Source organism: Cydia pomonella, chromosome 15 (assembly GCF_033807575.1).
Source record: "Cydia pomonella isolate Wapato2018A chromosome 15, ilCydPomo1, whole genome shotgun sequence".
In the NCBI taxonomy this organism is placed as follows: domain Eukaryota; kingdom Metazoa; phylum Arthropoda; class Insecta; order Lepidoptera; family Tortricidae; genus Cydia; species Cydia pomonella.
The window spans coordinates 7,239,814-7,260,580 of record NC_084717.1 but is presented as its reverse complement, the minus strand read 5'-3'; the positions used below and the strand labels follow the sequence as shown (position 1 = coordinate 7,260,580).

General features: G+C 35.4%; 1 protein-coding gene across 1 annotated transcript in view; it reads right to left on the bottom strand.

The window, feature by feature from the left end:
• The window catches only part of LOC133525690 (semaphorin-2A), a 458,429-nt gene that overhangs the window by 151,698 nt on the left and 285,964 nt on the right, over positions 1–20,767 (bottom strand). The window lies entirely within an intron of this gene.

Here is a 20,767-nt window from a genome sequence, read left to right as displayed (position 1 = left end):
CTAGCACATAGTAGGTAAGTACAGGTTGGTTATTCAAGAATTGTGTTTATACACAAATTTAATTTAATTTGCCAAGTATTATTTTTAGCTTCCGTTTGTATACTTTTAAAATAATCCTGTTTTTCGTGGTTTGTATTAGTTACCTAAATAAATAAAAACCTATTGTAATGATATCCATTTGGTAGTAGGAATTTTTATACCTACCTAATTATTAAACCTGTCAAAATCCATACTTAATATCCATACTATTACAAATGCGAAAGTGTGTCTGTCTGTTACCTCTTCACGCTTAAACCGCTGAACCGATTTAGTTGAAATTTAATAGAAAGATAGTTTGAATCTCGGGGAAAGACAACATATTTTTTTATCCCAGAAATCATCCCTCAAGGGGGTGAAAAGGGGGTTGGAAGTTTGTATAGAGAATCAATAACAGCTGAACCGATTTAGATGAGATTTGGTATGGAGATATTTTGAGTTGTGGGGAAGGAAAAGGATGTAGAATACTTTTTATCCCGAAATCATCCCGTAAGGGTGTAAAAAGAGGGGAGTGGAAGATTGTACAGGGAAGCAATAAGTTCTTAAAAAAGGACTATAAGATTTTTATAATTTAACTTTTCGTATTAAATGCGACAGTCCAAATCAAAAGGGACCTTATGGCGGTTGGCGCTTATGTCGCGTAGTACCGCATTAGTATTGGCGCGGCGCTAATAATTGTGTAAGCGCCGACCGCTATAAGGTCCCTTTTGATTTGGACTGTCACAAATAAATAATATTTATGCATTTTCGGCCAATTAGCCATACTTTTAGAGGATGAAAAGGGCGTGGATGTTTGTATGTGAATTCAATTAAGTTACAAAAATTACTAATTACACGCAAACGAAGTTGTGGGAAAAAGAGTATTTTATACATATTCATAAAATTTATTTAAATTAATAAATAAACTGAGCTGTTACAGATTTATTTTATTTTAAATGACATCGAACATTTTTTTAAACTTTACTGAAATCGCAGATTGATTGGACATATTAAAAAAGCCCAATCAGTTCCTGGAACATTTATTGACGTGCACAAGAATAATGTTTTTGAATACTATTAGTAAAAAAATACCTTCATGCAATTTAAATAGATGCCATGTCTGTATCGTTTTTTTATTAATTAAATAATTTGTTAGAATCGTGAACCTTAAAATCAATCAAAATAAGTATGCCAATATTACAGCTTGTTTCATTTTCCCGATTAGCTTTAATATTACAAACAAAAGACGAGTAGCACCCCTACATCAAGATGTCACAAAGTAGCAGGTAGCGGTGCAAGGTCCTGCCTATGCCGAGCGCTGCGAATTTTTGGACGCATGTTTTTTTTGCATACTCCACGGTCCTTTGTTCGGCGCAGCACGTTCGTCTGCGATGATGGCTTTATTACATGTAAGCGTTTTTACAAGCAGATTTTTGCGAACGATGTATAGATTAAATAAATTGTATGCCCGAAAAGGGTGAAACTGTTGATACTCATCAAAAAAATATACCTAGTTAAATTGTACCTAAACAGTTTACACAATAAATATTTCTGATTTATAGTCAGTTTGAATCCTTAAATTAATAAGCTATTAATTATTTCCCTGAAGTCTCACTAACAATAAGAAGTCTAACATAAAAGGCAACAGTGACAACACAATTTCATCAATGTGTATTTACTGTACTCTAATTTTAGAACTTTACCTACCTATGTGTAGATTATTCATTCATTAAGGATGATACACGCTAGAATAACGGTCCGGCACCGGGCCGAGGCGTATGACACTTCATTTTCTAATTTCTATAGAAATCATCACGTAATCAACCGTCATAGAAAACGAAGTGACGGCCCGACCCAGACCCGGACCGGTCTAACGTGAGTCATCCTTTGCTGTTAACGAAGAATTCAATTGAAAGGCTGCATTGCGGCAATTTGGTCACTGAATAATTGAGTCCTGGCGAATAGCCAGTTCAAGGATTAGGTGACAATGATACCTTTAAACCTTTATCTTTCAATCAATATAAAACATTATTCTTAGTCAAACATGCCAGAGAGAAACGCGAGTATGGCGTCAAGCGAGACACTTCTGCGTAACCGGAGCCTGCGGCCGGCGCGCGGCTGTTGACGCTTATGCGACGCGACATCGGATCACAACACACTACAACTTTCCAGCTAACACACAAATTAGTGTAGCATCATGTTTTCCCTTTATTTTTACACCCTTTTCATACCTCATGCGAAATGACAGCTCTCGAAAACAAAAACCGTTCGAGTCAACCGCGCGCTATCCATTTTCATAAATTCTAAACGAAATCGACATGGCGGACGCTTAAAAAACACAAAATGCGTGAAATATGATGTGTTTCTGACATTTTGACGTGGGTAAAGTATTCGCGGTACACTTCATTAACTTTCAGAGACCAGATATTCTAACATCGAGGAGATCCTCGAAAATACCAGCAAATCGTGTTCTGTGTCAGATTTTACTACATCGATTTATTTAAAGTAATGTTAGTTATGGATTTACTGCAAAAATAAAAAGAGTAACACTGCTAGATTCCGTCTGAACCTACTTTGCACTGACTTTAATAGAGCAAAGTGAGAGTGTCATATAAATGTCATAAACATACATACGTACATACATATAAATTCGCATTAATGTTGACATTGACACATCCAAATGCTATGCCGACTCTTCTTTTGATGAAACGGCGTCCCTCCAAAGATTACTAAGGCCCCGTAGGTCGCTCTCACTCTCACCGAGCGTAAGCGAGGCAGATGTGCGTGCTCGGGACCATGAACATCATGTTTTAGAATTTCAATTTGTTGTTAAATTTTACCAAAAAAAAGTAATCAATGAGTTCCCTCAAAAATAAAATTACGTATTTTTAGAAGCAATGTCGTGATTTTTTCAATCGAGCGGAAGTCAAAATATCTGGATACGAATTTATGTAGTTACGAGAGAAAATCCTCAAGATTGCTAATTAAATGTTTGGCAACCGCGTGTGATCTAAAAAAGCGGAACGATTTAAAAAAAACTCCGCTCTCTGAACCTATGGCACCTAAACAATAATTTGTTTTGACTTAGCTCACCATACAAGGTGTACGAAGTGAAAAGAGGGGCAGCTCTATAAGCGCGAAATAATGACGACGTATTGTGGCTTCTTAGGATCAAGTAAGTCGCTATTATATTTCTTCGGAGGAGCCCGACAATGGCGTACCAAGGCTTTGCTGTCAGCGATACAATAAGCAGCTGCTGTGGGTTTATTTTGTACGAGCTGCTGAGCAAAGCGTGCGGCAGATGACGTAACGTTACCTGTCTTTAAGACTGCCCGAGAGAAATACGCCGACGTCGTCTCTTGTTGGAACTTATCGCTTTGTGTGTCCACCATTGTGTTCGTTGTACATGAGACTATTGGCATTTATTAAACAACACCCGGGATTTAGAAATGGATTTCGTCAACATTTAAAAATAACGATATCATTTTCTAACCCTTTCTTGTTCGGGAAATCACAACGACCCGAGGAGTTCTGATCGCTTTTTTGCAATGGTCAGTTGCGTTGTCAAAAAGTTGCCGACGAACGGAAGCGCCACTCTGTGCGGAATACTCTAGCAGCAATAACAAAAGTGAGTTCAGATAACCTTTGATTTAGATTTCGTTGGTGAACAAAAAGCGAATGGCTTTATGCGGTATCTGCAAAAGTCTGACCACTGCATGGCGGTCGAAATGCACGCCCGCTATGAAAACTGAATGGAATTACGTATTTTGGGTCGACAGGTGAATACTAAAAGACATTGCATTGTTACGGGAGCAAATCTACGCGCATTGTTGCTTCGGTAGTTTTGTTGCACAGCAGACCGCTGGAATAATCAATGAGTTATGTTATGTATATTTCCCGAATTGAAATCCCATGATGAACTATGTGGTTAATTCTATTCAACATGGTATGGTTAAAGTTAAAGTTAAACAAGTCCAAAAAAGTTTTATCTCGCGACAAACTTGTATACATGTCAGTCTTTCGGGCCGAACAAAGTTATTCAGTTGAGAGCTATTTACGGGAGCAAACGTCACTCGCAAAACGCTGTGGTACAAGTTGAACTTTACAGAGTGGTTAGTCGGCTCTTTCGTATTTCCTACTTAATAAATGTCCAAACGGCGAGTGGCGGGGCAGACCAAGCCCCGACACTAACCCGACGGGGGCCTGACGGCGCTGCACACAGAGCTAAAAATGATCGAGTTGCTTCACTTGCTACACTTGACGTTTTACTGAGTTAGCAGACTAAGTCGGATCGGGATATAGCTGTTAATATTAGAAAAGTCTTGGAGTATTGGACAGAAGGCGAATGTTAAACTGATATTGCTAAATGGCAAAATCATTATTCAGCGCTGCATGATATTAGAAACTACTATACCTACCTACCTATTCACGTTACGGCGAATGATAAAGTCTACAAATTGTCAAGGAAACTACTGAGTTAAATTGATCGTGTAGCTAATAAATGTCTAGGGAAGGTTCACTTTTTGATTTCCTTAATGTTCGGTTCCATTGTGTTGTATATTACATGCGTTTTCGGATTCTCATGAAGAATCGATCAGGTGTAACGGGGATTGAATTAAGTCGGTGGTTCGCTGCGATCAATCAGGCGTCAGTGTTATTGTTGTGATTTGTTGCGGCAAGCTCGGCCCAATCGCGCGCCTGGCCCTCCAGCGACCATTAGTTTGATTAGCTCGTCCGACCCACGCACGCTGATTGTGCGAACGTTTGGCTTTGATTGATTCCTCAAATGGCACCGTTTCGGAAGCCGCTTTATTTCGATATGTTTTGTTGCTGGCTGTGATACGGCCTCCTTCGTTACACCACTTTATAAACCCCTGAAGCATAGCATCATTTAGCGACAGAAGGGTGAACGCGATGTTTACTCTAATGCCTAAAACCGTTTCAGTGTCAATGCGAGGTAAATGTGTTTGGACGAAACGACATTCCCAACAAAATGTAGGCGAGGGTTAAGATGGGGAAGACTGACAAAAACTCTCCGAATAAAGGAGGTCGTGACGACGGACCAGAGGTCGCTTAAGGTGCCCGCTTGAATTGACGATATTATGTTTATTTAGCTTAAAAAGGGAGACACTTTCTTACCTTTGGTCTAGGGGTAGGTATACTGTATAGCGTAGGTATAAAAGCAAAAGTATACATGTCTAAAAAGATAGCATGGGATGGATAAGGTAAATAGTTTTACATTGAGAAGTCCTTATTTTATATCTGCTTTTTAAATTTGTATTTGCAAAATAAATCCAAACAAAATGTAAATAATGATATTATTGTTCTACACTTTCTACGTTCTAAGAAAATAAAATCGAAAGTGTATTTAGGAACAGAAGGTACGGATTTAAGTAATTCTTTGCTAAAAGAACTCTGTGGCAAATTAGTTTTCGTTCATTCCTAAATACGTGACCGGATTATATAATTACATTATCTCCGGGTATCCACGGCAGAGATGCGTATCGTATCGATTGAGGGAGCTTCAGTAAATCGAAGCCACCTACAACTCACGAAGTGGACCATCAAACTGCAGGAAAAGGACAAAACAAAATGTATAAAGGAAATTGCTTCCACAAATCCACTCGTATCTTGAACAATAAACGTGGACCCGGTCGGCCGCCCTAATAGCAATGAAATCACGAAACCAAAACTGTCTCCCATGTCGGATTCAGCTCGATATCGATTACTCACTTTCGCAACCTCTGATCCACCCCGCGCCTTTTTATGAACTTTGGACTTTAAATTACATTGGACTGAGTTTCTTTTGCAACTAACATGGAGTAAGATACGTTGTTGCAAAGTTATTCCGCACGATATGACCACAACTTAAGAATTTCATAGACGAGCTATCTGTAATGTGGTCATAAAATGATCCTTCGGAAACTGTTACTGTCCGATATTTTGTTAGTAACTATATCAGTGTACTTACTCTGCATGTCCGATTCTGAAGTGGAATCTTTTATCGTCTCCTCTCTCAAATGATTACAATTATTTGTAAGTTAAGTTAATAATCATTATTTTACATCATCTTATTCGCGTTGTCCCGGCATTTTGACAAGTCTCATGGGAGTCTGGGGTCCGCTTGTCAACTAATCACAAGAATTGGCGACCTTCCGACCCAAAGGATAAACTAGGCCTTATTGAAATGAAGTAGTCCGGTTTTCTCACGATGTTTTCCTTTTTCCTTTCCGAGGTAAAAGGCACTGGTAGGAGCCGGGGTTTGAACCCGCGACCTCCAGATTACAAGTCGCACGCGCTTACCGTTAGGCTATCGGCGCTTTAATATGGCCCGATTCGTAGAATGAGATACGATAACAATAAGTTCTGGTTTAGATAAGTTCTCATTTAGTTATCTTTTGTATGTCGTATAATTGACAGAAGCAGCTCGATTCGGACAACCAATGTCACCACACAACCAATGTGTGGGATCACAGCGGAATCGAAATAAATCAATTTTGACATGTCGTTTAGTTATCGATCTTTTAAAGATCGTTCCAAGATCTTAAACGTGTCTTAATCATTCTTCGAATCGGACCGATAGTCATTATTTTACTTTTTTTTATTGATTTGGTTAGTGAATAGTAAATGATTTCTTGTCATTTTGGCATGGTCCATTTATTCTTTAAATAGCTAATACAATATTTCAGTCAACTATTTGTTTTCCATCTCAAGTCAATGTTTATTTACGTAAAATGTAGGTGGGAATCCGATCAGCGATTGGTGTGAGTCCAGAAAAGGTACGTGCCCAATACAAGACCGTTACTTTGCACCGCAGTACACTGCATGGACAATTGAACGATGCTACGTGACCGAGTAAAATGAACCGTTGTGCACTTTCTTTATCAACCCCTAAAATGTATCTTTACAAGTAGACTTTAGGCATCTACTTCTGCATAATACTTTTTAAGTGTTTAATTTATTCATTATGAATAAAGATGGCATGGTTTCGTCATACATTTTCGGAATTGAAATTTTAAAGTAGAACAAAATTACTGTGGTATATACCATTTTATCTGACGTGACACACGCTTTGAAAATGAAATATTATACAACACTTGAAATAAAGTTATTTATTTTATTTTTATTACTTTCTGAATTGAAATATTTGATCGCAGTCTGGAGAAGTCTAAACACACATCATTTGCTTTAAGAATACTTGTTGATTTTTCCAGCCAGAGTTATTTAAAAATATTATTATAGTACCAAAGAATACTGTAGAAAATTGCCTGTCAGCTGCACTACGCTAGTGGTCAAAGAATAAAGAAACCGTTATTTTAGTCTCAAACAAAAAATGCTAAAGTGAGTCATGCACATTTAACTTCATATATCCACGGGAACGGGTAAAATATTAAAGACTAGAAAAAATAACTATAAAAAAGTCAAATTCAAAGCTTATATGAATATTCTATATTGGTCCGAGTAAATATTTATGCCTCTGATATATGTTTTTCCTTTTATTTAATATATTTTAAAAACGTAAAGATAAAGAAAAAACATCCGTTTTAGAGTGTGTTCTGTCCGATGACGGAATTTTTTAACTTATAAATATTAAAATGAATTAGTTTTGAAAATTCATGCCATGCCATCTATGACCTTACGCAATATTTTTAATAGAAGTGCGAGTGCGTCCGAAAGTTGCCAAAAGTACAGTTAAAAAATTCTTGGCAAGTTAAATACCAATTCATATTGTTAGATTTTTTTTCATTTCCCACGCTCTGAAAGAGGGTTGTTGTTGTTCTAAAAAGTGTGCAAGAAGTCATAAGTTTCGGCACTGGAGCATTTTACTTTTCACGATTTTATTTTTATATTTTCACGGTAAGCAATTGAAATTTGGTATAACATGCATTTATTAAACAATTTCCATTCTGATATTTAACTCCCCATTCCATAAATAACGATACTTTTACTAGATGGTTAATTGAAATTATCCTTAGGAAATGCTACAAAAATAAACTTATTTAGTCAATCTTATTTTGGCCAAGCTACCTCGGCAGAAATCAGTGCTTTTCATCCCTTGGTTAACACTCTACTATTAAATTAGGTACTACTACAAGTAGTCGTATTAATTACGGATGTTGTAGATATTTAACAGTGTTCTTCCAAAAACGCATCATGCACGCGTAAAATGATAGCCAAAGCAATAAAATAACTGTCCGTAAAAGGGTGAATACGAAAACATTTGTCAATTCATTAATCGGATTTTTTTAGCGGGCGACAAGGAATACAGCTTTACTTTAACGGAAAAAAAAATTAAAATGTGTGAAATTCACGCACATTTTACAGCACGAATCCCCTGAGGTTTTCCCCAAACCAGAATTATACTTGCCGTTAGATTTCATTTACGATTTTGGGCTTGTTTCCGTAATTGTAGCAGTTTATTTAGGTCAAATATGTAAAGCCAAATATTTTTTCACGTCAGCAGCTGGAACAGGGGTAATTTGCTGCTTAAAAACAGTGAGCAAAATCGCATTTTGCTCACTGAGTGAGACAAAATAACATTCAAGTGACCTTCATATTCGAATGTCATTTCAAAGTGCGGGGCCTAATACATGTTCGAAGTATTTGGATTTTATTGTCTTTGTCCCTTTCACGGCATTAGCAAAAAGAAAGAGACAAAAAAGTGCATACGTAATTAAACGATATATTGACGGTTTATAATAAACCCCCGAAATAAGTCAGACCGCGTCGTTCCAAAACACCCTACGAGTCTTCATTCGTAATAATTAATTAATGAAATCAAAATTTAATAAAAATACCATATTTTACGTATTTTATTATACAATCAAAACAATATACTTATACAAATTTACGCAATTGTTACGCTGTAAATAATTCTACTTAACGATTTTTAACGATCTCTGCTATAGTTGACAAATAGTAGTATCCGCAATTCGGACCGTATCTTACAAAGTTTTTTTAACAAAAAAAAGTTGACGATTGAACTGTCAATTGATGTTCGTTAATTCATTATTTTCGTATCATTTTATTGAAATTTCTTTCGTTTTGTTTTATCGCGGTAATTAAAGTTAATTGTTAGAATACCTTCAGAAAACATGAGTGAAATAGTGATGAAGACGGATTACATTTTTTCAGGTTGGATTTTTTGATGGCTGACTGACGTGAAAATTTTTGTGTACTACACGAGATCAAAGTTATTTACATCTCGTGCGCTGTTGAGTCCCGTGCAAGCGAAAGATTCTATAATAGATTCACGAGCGTAGCGAGTGAATCTAATTTAGAATCTTGAGCGCAGCACTCGAAGAAATATCAAACTTTGCTCTCTTGTTGTACAAATAACTATTTTGCCACAGTCGGTAAACACAAATTGTGATAAAAAGAATTGATGCCACACCATCATATTATCCACGTCAAAAAGTTAACACAGAACCTACGCTGTCTGTCGGTCTATCCGTCTAATTATTCTACTTAGAATGTATACAAGAAACTATTATTTTGTATATGAGAAACTAATAAAATTTTGGTCAATAAGAAAAACAATATAATGTTATAAAAATTGCGAGATTATACGAACTTAACCCAAGTAGAAGACTTATTCCGACCACTCGCAATTAGCAAGTTTTTTGTATACTAAGGAAGGATTTTAACCTAGAAATCTGCGAGTTAAAACTTTAAGTTAAATTGGTAAATTGGCAACCACTTTGAACAATTTCTAGAATTAAAGCAAACAAACGTTATTAGGTACTTAATTAATGTGTTTTCTTCAATATGATCTGAAATGATAATTTTTTATAGCAAAAATAGTACAGGAAGGGTTTCGGAATGTAATGTCAATAGTGAATTTATTAAGCATAAAATAATTTCATTTGGATGGCTCTCATACTTTAGATTTTATTCATGTCTAAAAACCCGTGATTTCGTCACTGACTCACTCACTCACTCATTCTCTGATGATCATCAAAACCCTTAGGGGACTTTCTGAAGCCCTAGGAAGTTGAAAACTGGTATGTAGTATAGCATTAGTACACAAACAACCAAAAATTCAAAAACTTGAAATTTTTAGCCCTGAAGAGGTAGAAAGGGGATGGAATTTTGTATGGCGATTTAGTTGAAATTTAGTATGTAGATAATTTTAGTTATGGGGATGGATATATAATAGTTTTCAACCCCAAAATCACCCCGTAAGGGTAAAAAGGGAGAGGAGAAGAGCGTTAGGGGAAAAAGAGGTTAAAGTTTGTATGGGGAATTAGTAAAAAAAGCAGATTATATAAAAGATACGTACCAACCATTTAAATTAGGGGATGGAAGATTGTCATAAACAACTTACAAAAATAAGTAAAATCCCATTAAAAACATTTTCATGTAAAATGTTGCCAAGACGAAAGCATAAGGCTCGCACTGCCAAAAAACTTATCAGATCTCTTGTAGAGCCTAGCTTCTAACTCTACAAGCCCTAACTTCACACTACACCTTAGTCAAAATATGTGGCTTGGCCGTTCGCTACAGTCACATGGGCGTGAATAGGATTTTATTTACTGTTTTAGTGGAAGAAAAATAGAACGAAAATCCAGTCCTGTTGTTATACCTTTTAAAAATATGTAACGACAAAAAAATGCAAGCAGCCCGTTATTAAAGCCACGTCTACGGGATCTGGTACAGCTATCATTTCAAGGATAGAGTGAGATAAGGAGATTAATTCCCTGACATGTCACGTTATTACAAGACCGTTGTGTATTATCGTGCGCTATTTAATAAAATCGAAGACACATTACACAACCACACACAACCGTGTTTTTTTTTAAAGAACTTAATTGTATATAAACAGCGAGCATATTAGCTTATATTGCATAATAATTTATTTTATATTGTACAATAATTTAGAATGAATACAATGGTGTGAGTTGCAGATTAAATTTTAAAAAAATACGGAGGAAATTGTTTTTGATTTTTTTGATGTAAAGAATTAATTCGAGTGTTGCTTGATGTTTAAATAATAATTAGTTTTATCTTATTTATTAAGAAAAAAGCATTACATATACACGGTGCTCACGAGGAACCCGAAAGATTTTAACCACGTACTTCTGAGGCCAAAAGGAGGAAAAAATGTTATAAGAGTTTCAGTAAATTTCACCAAAAAAAATTTTTTTTTGTTTTTTTTTTTTTTTTCAAATTTTGAACGTATTTTTACATAAAAAGTTAATGTTATGGTAAAACTGGCACCTAAAATATTTTTTTACGTTTTTTTTTTGTAAAAACTAGTTCTTGCACAGGTTACTTGTCACTTTTTCACATCTATCAATAAGGTTATTTAGACTACGCCCCATAATGGCATCATCGCGATCAAAAAGGCGTTTGCACTAAGTTACGATAAGAAGATGTTTTTTTTACATTGGTATTAACTCTGAAACTAGGCGAAATCCAGAAAAGTTTATAAGACATTTTAGTATCTAAATGTGATCAGTCAAAATCTTTCGGTTTCCTCATGTATAGGTATACCACGGCAAGATTAGCAATTCGTGGATTCGTCTTTTTTGTCAAATGAAAATAATGAAATCTCATCCAAGAATTGCCTTTTCCCGGCCTCTGCAAAAACATTCATAACATATGTTCATTACTATTGTACCTTCGTGCAATAACATGAAAAGGTTATTAGCTTCTCCAACTTAAACTCATCATACGTACTCATATACCAAGTCTTCCAAGACGCAAATAATCATGAACTTCTGCTATAGATGGAGGTACCTACTCTCGAAACTGCAACAATTTCCTGATGTAACTTAGTCTAAATAAGTCCTTTGAATAGAAACGCAAGTTGATATCGATTCTGAATACGTTCATTTGTCGGTAATCATGTTTTGAACATGTTATAACTTATGGCAATATTAGTCTGAGAATAATCAAAACTTGAGTTTATATTTATTGGCGATACAGATGATGTCTAATTGTCTACTTTAATGCAAAATTGGAATAATGACAACCTTTCGGGCGAAGTTATTAAAAGTTCTGTGAAAGTAAAAGGGTTTCTGGAAGAACACGCATTCATTTATTTTTAGTGTAGGTACCATCACCAACACTGTTAACTGTCCGTCGGTGGAACTTATTACAAAAGGCATAAGGTTGAAAAATGCATCCCGTCATGTTTCGTGCGCGGAAAGGTCCCTATTTTCTAGAGATTTTAGTGTAGGTTAGAGCCAATGGTAGTATTTGAGATTAATAAGTGCATTATAACATGCTTAAATTAAAGAATAAAGATACCTAATTTTTTTTATAGTAGGTAAGGTACCTATTTTCAGAATTAAATACCTCATAACTTCTCCACAAATGCTACAGATAATTGCTAAAACAATTAAAACACGAAGAAATGAAATATTTTGAAACAAATAGCCGTCATTTGTGCAGGAACGCGAAGTGTCAAAGTTAAATTGAATATTGTCGAGGAATGATCCCAGTTCAGCTGAAGTTTAGCCCGCTGAGTAGTTAATCCGATGCCACAATTTACTACAACTCCACTGTTCTACACTTCAACTATTGACTGTTAAATAGCCTCGTTGCTTATTCATTGTACGAATTATTTGTTTTTATCTTTAAATAAAATACTGTAGTTACACATTGATCCAAAAATAACGTAGTATTGAAGTCGTTGCCCAAAAATTTCGTCATTTTAAACTATTCTTAAATTTCTTCAAATCGAAATTTTGAAAGCTTTGTTTGACCCAGTTAATGTAACGAGTCATCCCATACAGGTATTTGAATGATGAATAAAAGTCTAACATGTAGACCTTTAAATGTAGTAGTTATACGCACCAACAGATATGTACTACATAAATAGCTATAAAATTAAAACCTTTGAGTGATAAACAATCAGAACAGTGGTTTACCAACAAGTTTTCAGTTTCATAAAAATATGCAAATTTGTTGATATTATGTTTTGATTGTTTTGAGTTTCCTACACTACGTTACAGGCTGAGCCTGTTGTAGGGATCATTGTACTACTTCTATTGAAATGCCAATTTCTTGAAATAAACATACATAATATTAAAAAAAAATCGGTTGAAATGTTCCTTTAACGTTCCTGAATAAGATGTTGATGTGAAAATGTTATTCTTTTGATCTAAACACATATGTTAGCGATAAGACCGCCCGTTGTCTAAGTTATGTGTTTAATTTGTATGTCATTATGTTCTTCTCATATTGGTGAACAATAAAGAATATTTGTATTGTATTGTGTATCTGACATTGTCTTTCAGATTTTTTTCTAGTAAGTTTCTACCAAACGAACCTATTTCATTTTAAGATTTTACATTGACATTGTAAATCTTCTCGGCTCAGAGGTGTAGGGTAATAGGGAAACGGCCCGATTCGAAGGATGATATACGATAACGCTAAGTTCTGGTTTAGATAAGTTATCATTTAGATATCGTTTGTAAGTTGTATAATTGACAGAAGCAGCTGGATTCGGGCAACCAATGTAACTTTGGCGCTAGAAATGGCGCAGATAGATCTTATTGGGATCACTTTGACATATCGTTCAGTTATCGATATTTCAAAGTTTTTTTTTTGAGATCTTAAACGTGTCTTAATCATTCTTCGAATCGGGCCGTAAGAGCCGGGTTAGTATCCTTATCTTTAAGAGCATTTTTTACTGTTTATTCATTATTTCAGAGACTCACACTAATGAACGTTTCACCTAAACATAGTGACACCATGAAGCTAAACACCCACGAGGTAACTGATAAACGCTGCTTGTGCCGCACCTAACTCACCTGCCGTAACTTTATTTAAAAAGACACTGAATGATGTACCTTGTTCTGTTATAATAAGGTACACTATTGAATGAATTTTCAAATATAGTTACGATAAATATGCTACACATGGCAGACTCGACGTGTACAGATCGCAGCATACACGGAGGTCGACGGAAACCTGATAGAGCCTAGATGTAAGATTAGGCTGCTCTGCCAAGATGGGAATTACGGTGAGATATACATTTTTAGATACTTAAGTTTTGGGTAAAAGGGTAAGTCAACTTTTAGAACACCGATTTGGTGACCCTAGACTGGAGAAGAATCAGCGAGACACCATTCTTGTAAGGGAGCAAACTTTTTTCTGCCGCGTTACCGTATGTAAATTTTATCTAATCCATTTGTTAATTTTAATGTGTTAATTAAATACTTATGGATCTAATACTTAATGCCCGTGTAAACAAAAAAAATAAATCAACATGGTTTATGAAAATCATTCTGTTTTCTTTGCTAGGGACACGAAATCAGTGGTCTAAAAGTTGATTCACCCAAAAATATAGGCCAACTGAACAGATAATTGCAAGATTTAAATATAACCATGCAAATACAAACGGCCCGATTTGCAGAATGAGATACGATAAGTTCTGGTTTAGATAAGTTCTCATTTAAATATCGTTTGTATGTCGTAGGTATAATTGACAGAAGCAGCTCGATTCGGGCAACCAATGTCACTTTGACGTTAGAAATATCGTAGTCAATGTCGTTTATTATCAATCTTTTAAAAATCTTAAACCTATCTTAATCATAATCATTCTTCGAATCGGGCCAAAAGTAGTTTTCTATATCTGAACGTATTTTCTGTGATATTCTTTTAAAAAGTTAACCGAGATATATACAAAAGTAACAAGCAACACACGTTACTAAGCATTTGCGAGATTAAAAAACAAAGCTATCTATGTAACATACACTAAACAGTGGTCAGACGGGCGGTATGATCCCCTGTCCCCTGGGTGACCCGCCCTAATTGCACGCGGGCAGCCTACGGAATCAGCCGATGTATTTAATCTTTAATACGCCGTCTTACGTGACCTTAGTGAAATGCTTACGTGGGTCATATCCGACACGTTACCTTTTTTTTAGCCGAAGTGACAGGGTGTTACGTGATAGTTCACGTTTATTTGCGGTAAGATATGGCTTCCATTTATTGCTAAATAAATTCCAAAACGTAAAAATATGTTCTCAGACGTAAAATAATAAAAGTGTGTCGCATTCGTACAGGTATTACGTGTGTTGTACATGTTTATGTATTCTTGAGCGTAGCGTAACTTACTTAAATTATAAACGTAATTATTAATTTGGTGCCAATAAAATTTTCTAAATACAGCGTATTTAGAAATGATATATTAAACACCCCTATAATGAAACAGGCACCATTAATGGGATGGTATAGACAAATCCTATAAAAAAAGGATTTACCATCAGTTTTTAAACGCTGACAACATTTTACCATAAACAAGAGCCAAAAAGCTGCTTAAGTTTAATTTTCATTGATATTTGTAAGTTTGAAAATTAATGACGCCATACATCCCATCACTGGTCTAGAAAAACATTATTATAAAGAGTTCTTTGGCATATTCGGCACCAAAGCAATTTGGCCTTCCGGCATCAATCAAACGTCGAATCTACAGCGCGGAAAAAGGAGCCGATTGCCCGTGTTTACGCACAAAATAAAGTTTTCTTCTCATTGGCTCCGAGATAAAGCGGGGCACAGATTAAAGTCGGGTCGTGTTTGCAGACGGCCCCAACGATGTAGGTAGACCATTGCCATAGATTTCGACGAATACAGATGTGCCATCCAGTTAGGAAATCATGTTCCAGAGATATAAAGCATTCTTAAACTTTTGTTTTGTACCGACAGATTTTTTAAATGTGTGACCTAAATAAAAACAACTAGCTTATTAGGAAAAAAAACAATAGGTGGTTCATTCATTTGGCTTTGAATTTGACTTTGGTATTGCTACACAAATTTACGAAGTCCCACAGTAAGCTCAATAAGGCTTGTATTATTGAGACAATAGTATTTATATTGTGAGCCTTTTCAGTACAAAATCTCATCTCATCTCATTTAAACTTATGATCAACGTACTACAACTACAATTTAGAAAGTTAATGACGATAAACATGACAAAATGTAGTTAGAACTATAGGGGTTTTCCGTTTATTTAAGAGTGAAAGGTCTGGCATGTTATTATCTGTGCCTTAACTAAGGCGCAAGAGACAACATTCGGCATGGCGAAGGCGTAATAGGCCTCCAGGAAAAGTTGCTTTATGACTTATTCGCCTGAAGGTAATGACTTCTGTTAATGCTAATAATTGGATTGCTTGCGTGAGGTGAATTTCATCTACAAGAATTGTTGTTTTTATGTTCGGTTACTTTATAATACGAGATAACCTGACAAAAACACAGAAACTAAAATTTACCTATGGTATCTTTAAAAACCTCTAAAAGATTTGGCCAACACCTTAATAACTGTTACCTTGTAATTCCTCTTCTGTTAAAATCTTTAATCATCGAATTCAAATTGATTAGGTTCCTACCAATTTCAACTTAGAAAATTTATGACGATAAACGTGACAAATTATGTAAGTACAATACGGGTCTATTTTCTAGAAATGACTTACAATGTATAATGAATTACATATGGTAAACGGTAACAACATCGACGTTTTTAAGCAGAACAAAAGTACATATGTTTTGTGTATATGTATATTCTGTTAAGTATATCGACTGTATTGTCGCAAAGTAACAGACAATAATGATTTCACAAACAAACAATACTCCTTTTATAATGGAGGCGTAATCCTCTCAATTCTAATTCCATTTACGTTCGAACATTACCTCTTTCAGTACACCAGTGTTCTAGCATTGTTGGAAGCGGAGACAACGATCCTTAGCCATATTCCCACTGCTTACTAGCATGCGAGTCAAAGGAACCAGTCTTAAGGCCCAGTAGGTTCGTGTTCCTCTCACTCTCATTGAGCGCATGCGTGACCGAGATGGATGTGCGTGCTCGGGACCGCGGATATCATGTTTTTGAATTCTTTTTATTATGTTTCAATAATAAAAAAGTAATCGCCGAGTTCCTCAAGCATGAAATTGCACATTTTAGAAAAAAAAAACATATTTGGTGCATTTTATATCTACATATGTTCACGATTTTTTTCTATCGACCAAGTCAAGACCTCAAGATTGGTAATTAAATTTTGGCAGATGCATCTTTAAAATCGCTACAACTTTTCAAGAACTCTGTTCTCTGAGCCTACTTACTGCTAGCTAATAGGGTCATTTTTCAAAATCTGCTACCCACGTATAATACCAACAATAGCAAGAATAACAATTAAATATAATGAATGCCAGCTTTTCAGATGCTACGAACGGTTCAAATTCAAATATCGAGTGCAGTACCCGACTGTTCAGGTAATAACTATCTGGTATAAGTTTCAGCAGGAGGAAAGTTTTTTAAGATTTGGAGGTCACTTTTGGGGAAGATCGCACTATTCAAAAAGGATCAATTTTATTAAAGTTAAATATGGCGCCGGCACTATTTAGTGATTCCGTAGAACAACTGTAAAAAATAAAAAAAATATACAAAATGTTTAAAGGGGCTCCCCGCGGTTTTCATCTATTTTTTACAAGTATTGAGTCGTTAACTGTTATCTATTCGTTAATGTTTTATCTTCATTCTGGTCTGCCATGTTTTGAAAGAAAGTAATACTAATTTTTTATGACTTTTTTGGACATTATTTAAAAAAAATGTTTTTTTCGTTAGGTACTTGATTGCTATGAAGGATCTTACATATGAAACCTACATATTTGGGTTCGTCTTTGACGTCTCTAAAAATTATTCAAAGATTTTAATTTTAAATTAATAAACACAAAAGTTATGTAACACCAGTTTTTTGGCCAAAAATTGTTCAACTTTGATGCCAAATATCTCGTAGACAATGAACTTTGAAGATGTTGTTGTTCAAATTATAAGCTACAAAAAACATTTGAAAACTAAGGGATTCAGATCGAAGGTTATTGGCGCCAGGGAGTTATAACGAGTTACTTTTACGAGATGATTACAAATACTTTGCTACGACCGGTCCTGGGGGCCTAAATGGATGTAAATGATCATGTGACTTTTCGTTTCATATGTCATCCCTATAAAATACGTTTTTACTTTTCGGTCAGCGTTTGTCGATGTACGATTGTCATGTTGGCTAGGCCCCCTGAGATGGGCTAAGGCGAACGCTTGTCTGCGTTCAGCGATGGAAACAACATCGCAGAGCCCTTTCACAAGCCAAATACAGTGAGATGTCAGTGTCAGTGTCTTATGAGAAAACATTTTTATGATGCGAGAAACCGAACTTTCTTTTATGTGTTTTTTGACTGTAATATGTTTAGAAGGTCTTATTGTTTGTGGAATAATAATTTTCGCGAGTTTTGATCTTTCACATTAAGACTCCAAATAATAAGGATGATTCTATTACTGAAATAAAATAACTTTATCTTATACCTTTATACGAGCAATTCTTGTATATCTTATACCTTTAAATGAGCAATATATGTATATATATTTCTGTGATCTCGGAAACGGCTCTAACGATTTCGCTGAAATTTGGTATATGGGGGTTTTTGGGGGTATACAATCTATCTAGATTAGTCTTATGTTTGGGAAAACGCGTGTTTTCGAGTTTTCATGCGTTTTTCTTTCGACGCAGAATATGGTCGCTAATTTTGTGTTGTCGGCCACTATCCGTCTTGTCCAGCGGGTTAAGACGCGGACTGCTAAACGAGTGTTACGGGTTCGAATCTCGCCCGGTGACTAACTTTTGTTTTTTTTTTTATATGTTCAAGTTAATATATAATTATATATATATTTCCGGGATCTCGGAAACGGCTCTAACGATTTTGCTGAAATTTGGTATATGGGGGTTTTTGGGGGTAAACAATCGATCTAGATTAGTCTTATGTTTGGGAAAACGCGTGTTTTCGAGTTTTCATGCGTTTTTCTTTCGACGCAGATTATGGTCGCTAATTTCGTGTTGCCGGCCACTGTCCGACTGGTCCAGCGGGTTAAGACGCGGACTGCTAAACGAGTGGTGCGGGTTCGAATCTCGCCCGGTGACTAACTTTTTTTTTTATATGTTCAAGTTTATATATAATTTTTTAATTTTTATTGTTTTAGACAAGTTTCATTTAGTAATAAAATGTAGTTAAGATTACCACCTACACACCACCAAAACCATATTACAATAAATAGTTATAACCGAGCAAAGCTCGGTCGCCCAGGTACTTTATTTTTATATTTGACATATATTTTAGGAGTTGCGTATCCGTAGTGGCATATGGTTAAGTAAAACGCGATTCTCATGAAGTATTTCTCTTACTGTTTATAGGTACGCAGTACGGACCGAGTCCGATACGCACTTAACTAGTCCGGATTGTTCATTATATTTAGCTTGTTTGGTCGCAGCTTGTTTCTCGCTGTGCCCGTGGTCGTGGACATCATTGATATTTACAATTAGTTTTAAAAAAATTATAATGAGATCGACCAAAACTTTAATTACGCATTATACATTTTGTGCTAAAATAATTACTCATTTTTAATGGTGCGTACCTATGTTTGTGATTTTTTTTTATCGGACGAAAGTTTTTTAATCAGGTTTCGAATAGATGAAGTTAGTCGAGAAATACCTCAAACCTCAAGGTATTTAAGGTTCATATTTTTTGACAACCCTATTATGATCTTATAAAGAGTAACGACTTTTCAAAAACTCAAAGGGTTGAGCCCACTGCACCTTAAACAGTATTAACATAAATACTGTAAGTATTTTTTATGTCAAGTTTTTTATTTTATTCGTATGTTTCCATCGAAATAGCTTACCTATGTAAGATTTGTAAGTTAATTTCTATCTAGCTATACTAAATACATTAATTAAAATTAAAACGAAACTAGCAATAAAATAAAAATACTTTAAAAATTTAACTAATATTAAATAAAACTATAAAAAATATTTAAAAAAGGAGTTATTAAGCTAGCTATCCTATTGTAAATTAATCTTTATATTTTCGGACATTTTATATTGGCTTACTTATTTTTTAGTATTTTACGCTTTGTATTGTTGTTGAATTGTTGATGATAGCATTGTGTGAAAAATCCTCTATGAAATCATAAACCTGAACATCATCTATGGTGAAATTCTTTATGTTTAAATTCCGGCCAGCATTTTGATGAAAAATTACTTAGCTCGTAATCAAACACTGGCACAAACAGAAGCTCTACGCATTCGGTATAGCTTCGGATTGACTTAGTCCGTTATCGGATTTCACAAGAAAACAACTATGTCGATGTTGATTTATTCTAGCCGCTGTAAGATTTCTGTTCTGTTTTTGTATCATTTTGATTTAAAATGATTGTTATTCCGATTGAAATATTTACAATTGAGGCACTTTCAATTTGAGTGTAAGAGGTAAATCTAAGGATTTTGAGGAAAGTACTTCGGCCCAAGAAAAAATGAAACCCATTATACTTGTAGACGCTAAATTTGTTTTTTTATAACCTCATACACCTGTGTCTATATATAAAAAAAGCGCTGGTGGCCTAGCGGTAAGAGCGTGCGACTTGCAATCCGGAGGTCGCGGGTTCAAACCCTGGCTCGCACCAATGAGTTATTCGGAACTTACGTACGAAATATCATTTGATATTTACCAGTCGCTTTTCGGTGAAGGAAAACATCGTGAGGAAACCGGACTAATCCCAACAAGGCCTAGTTTACCCCTCTGGGTTGGAAGGTCAGATGGCAGTCGCTTTCGTAAAAACTAGTGCCTACGCCAAATCTTGGGATTAGTTGTCAAGCGGACCCCAGGCTCCCATGAGCCGTGGCAAAATGCCGGGACAACGCGAGGAAGAAGACACCTGTGTCTATATCTAGTAAGTTATAAAGAACAAAAAGTTAAGTGT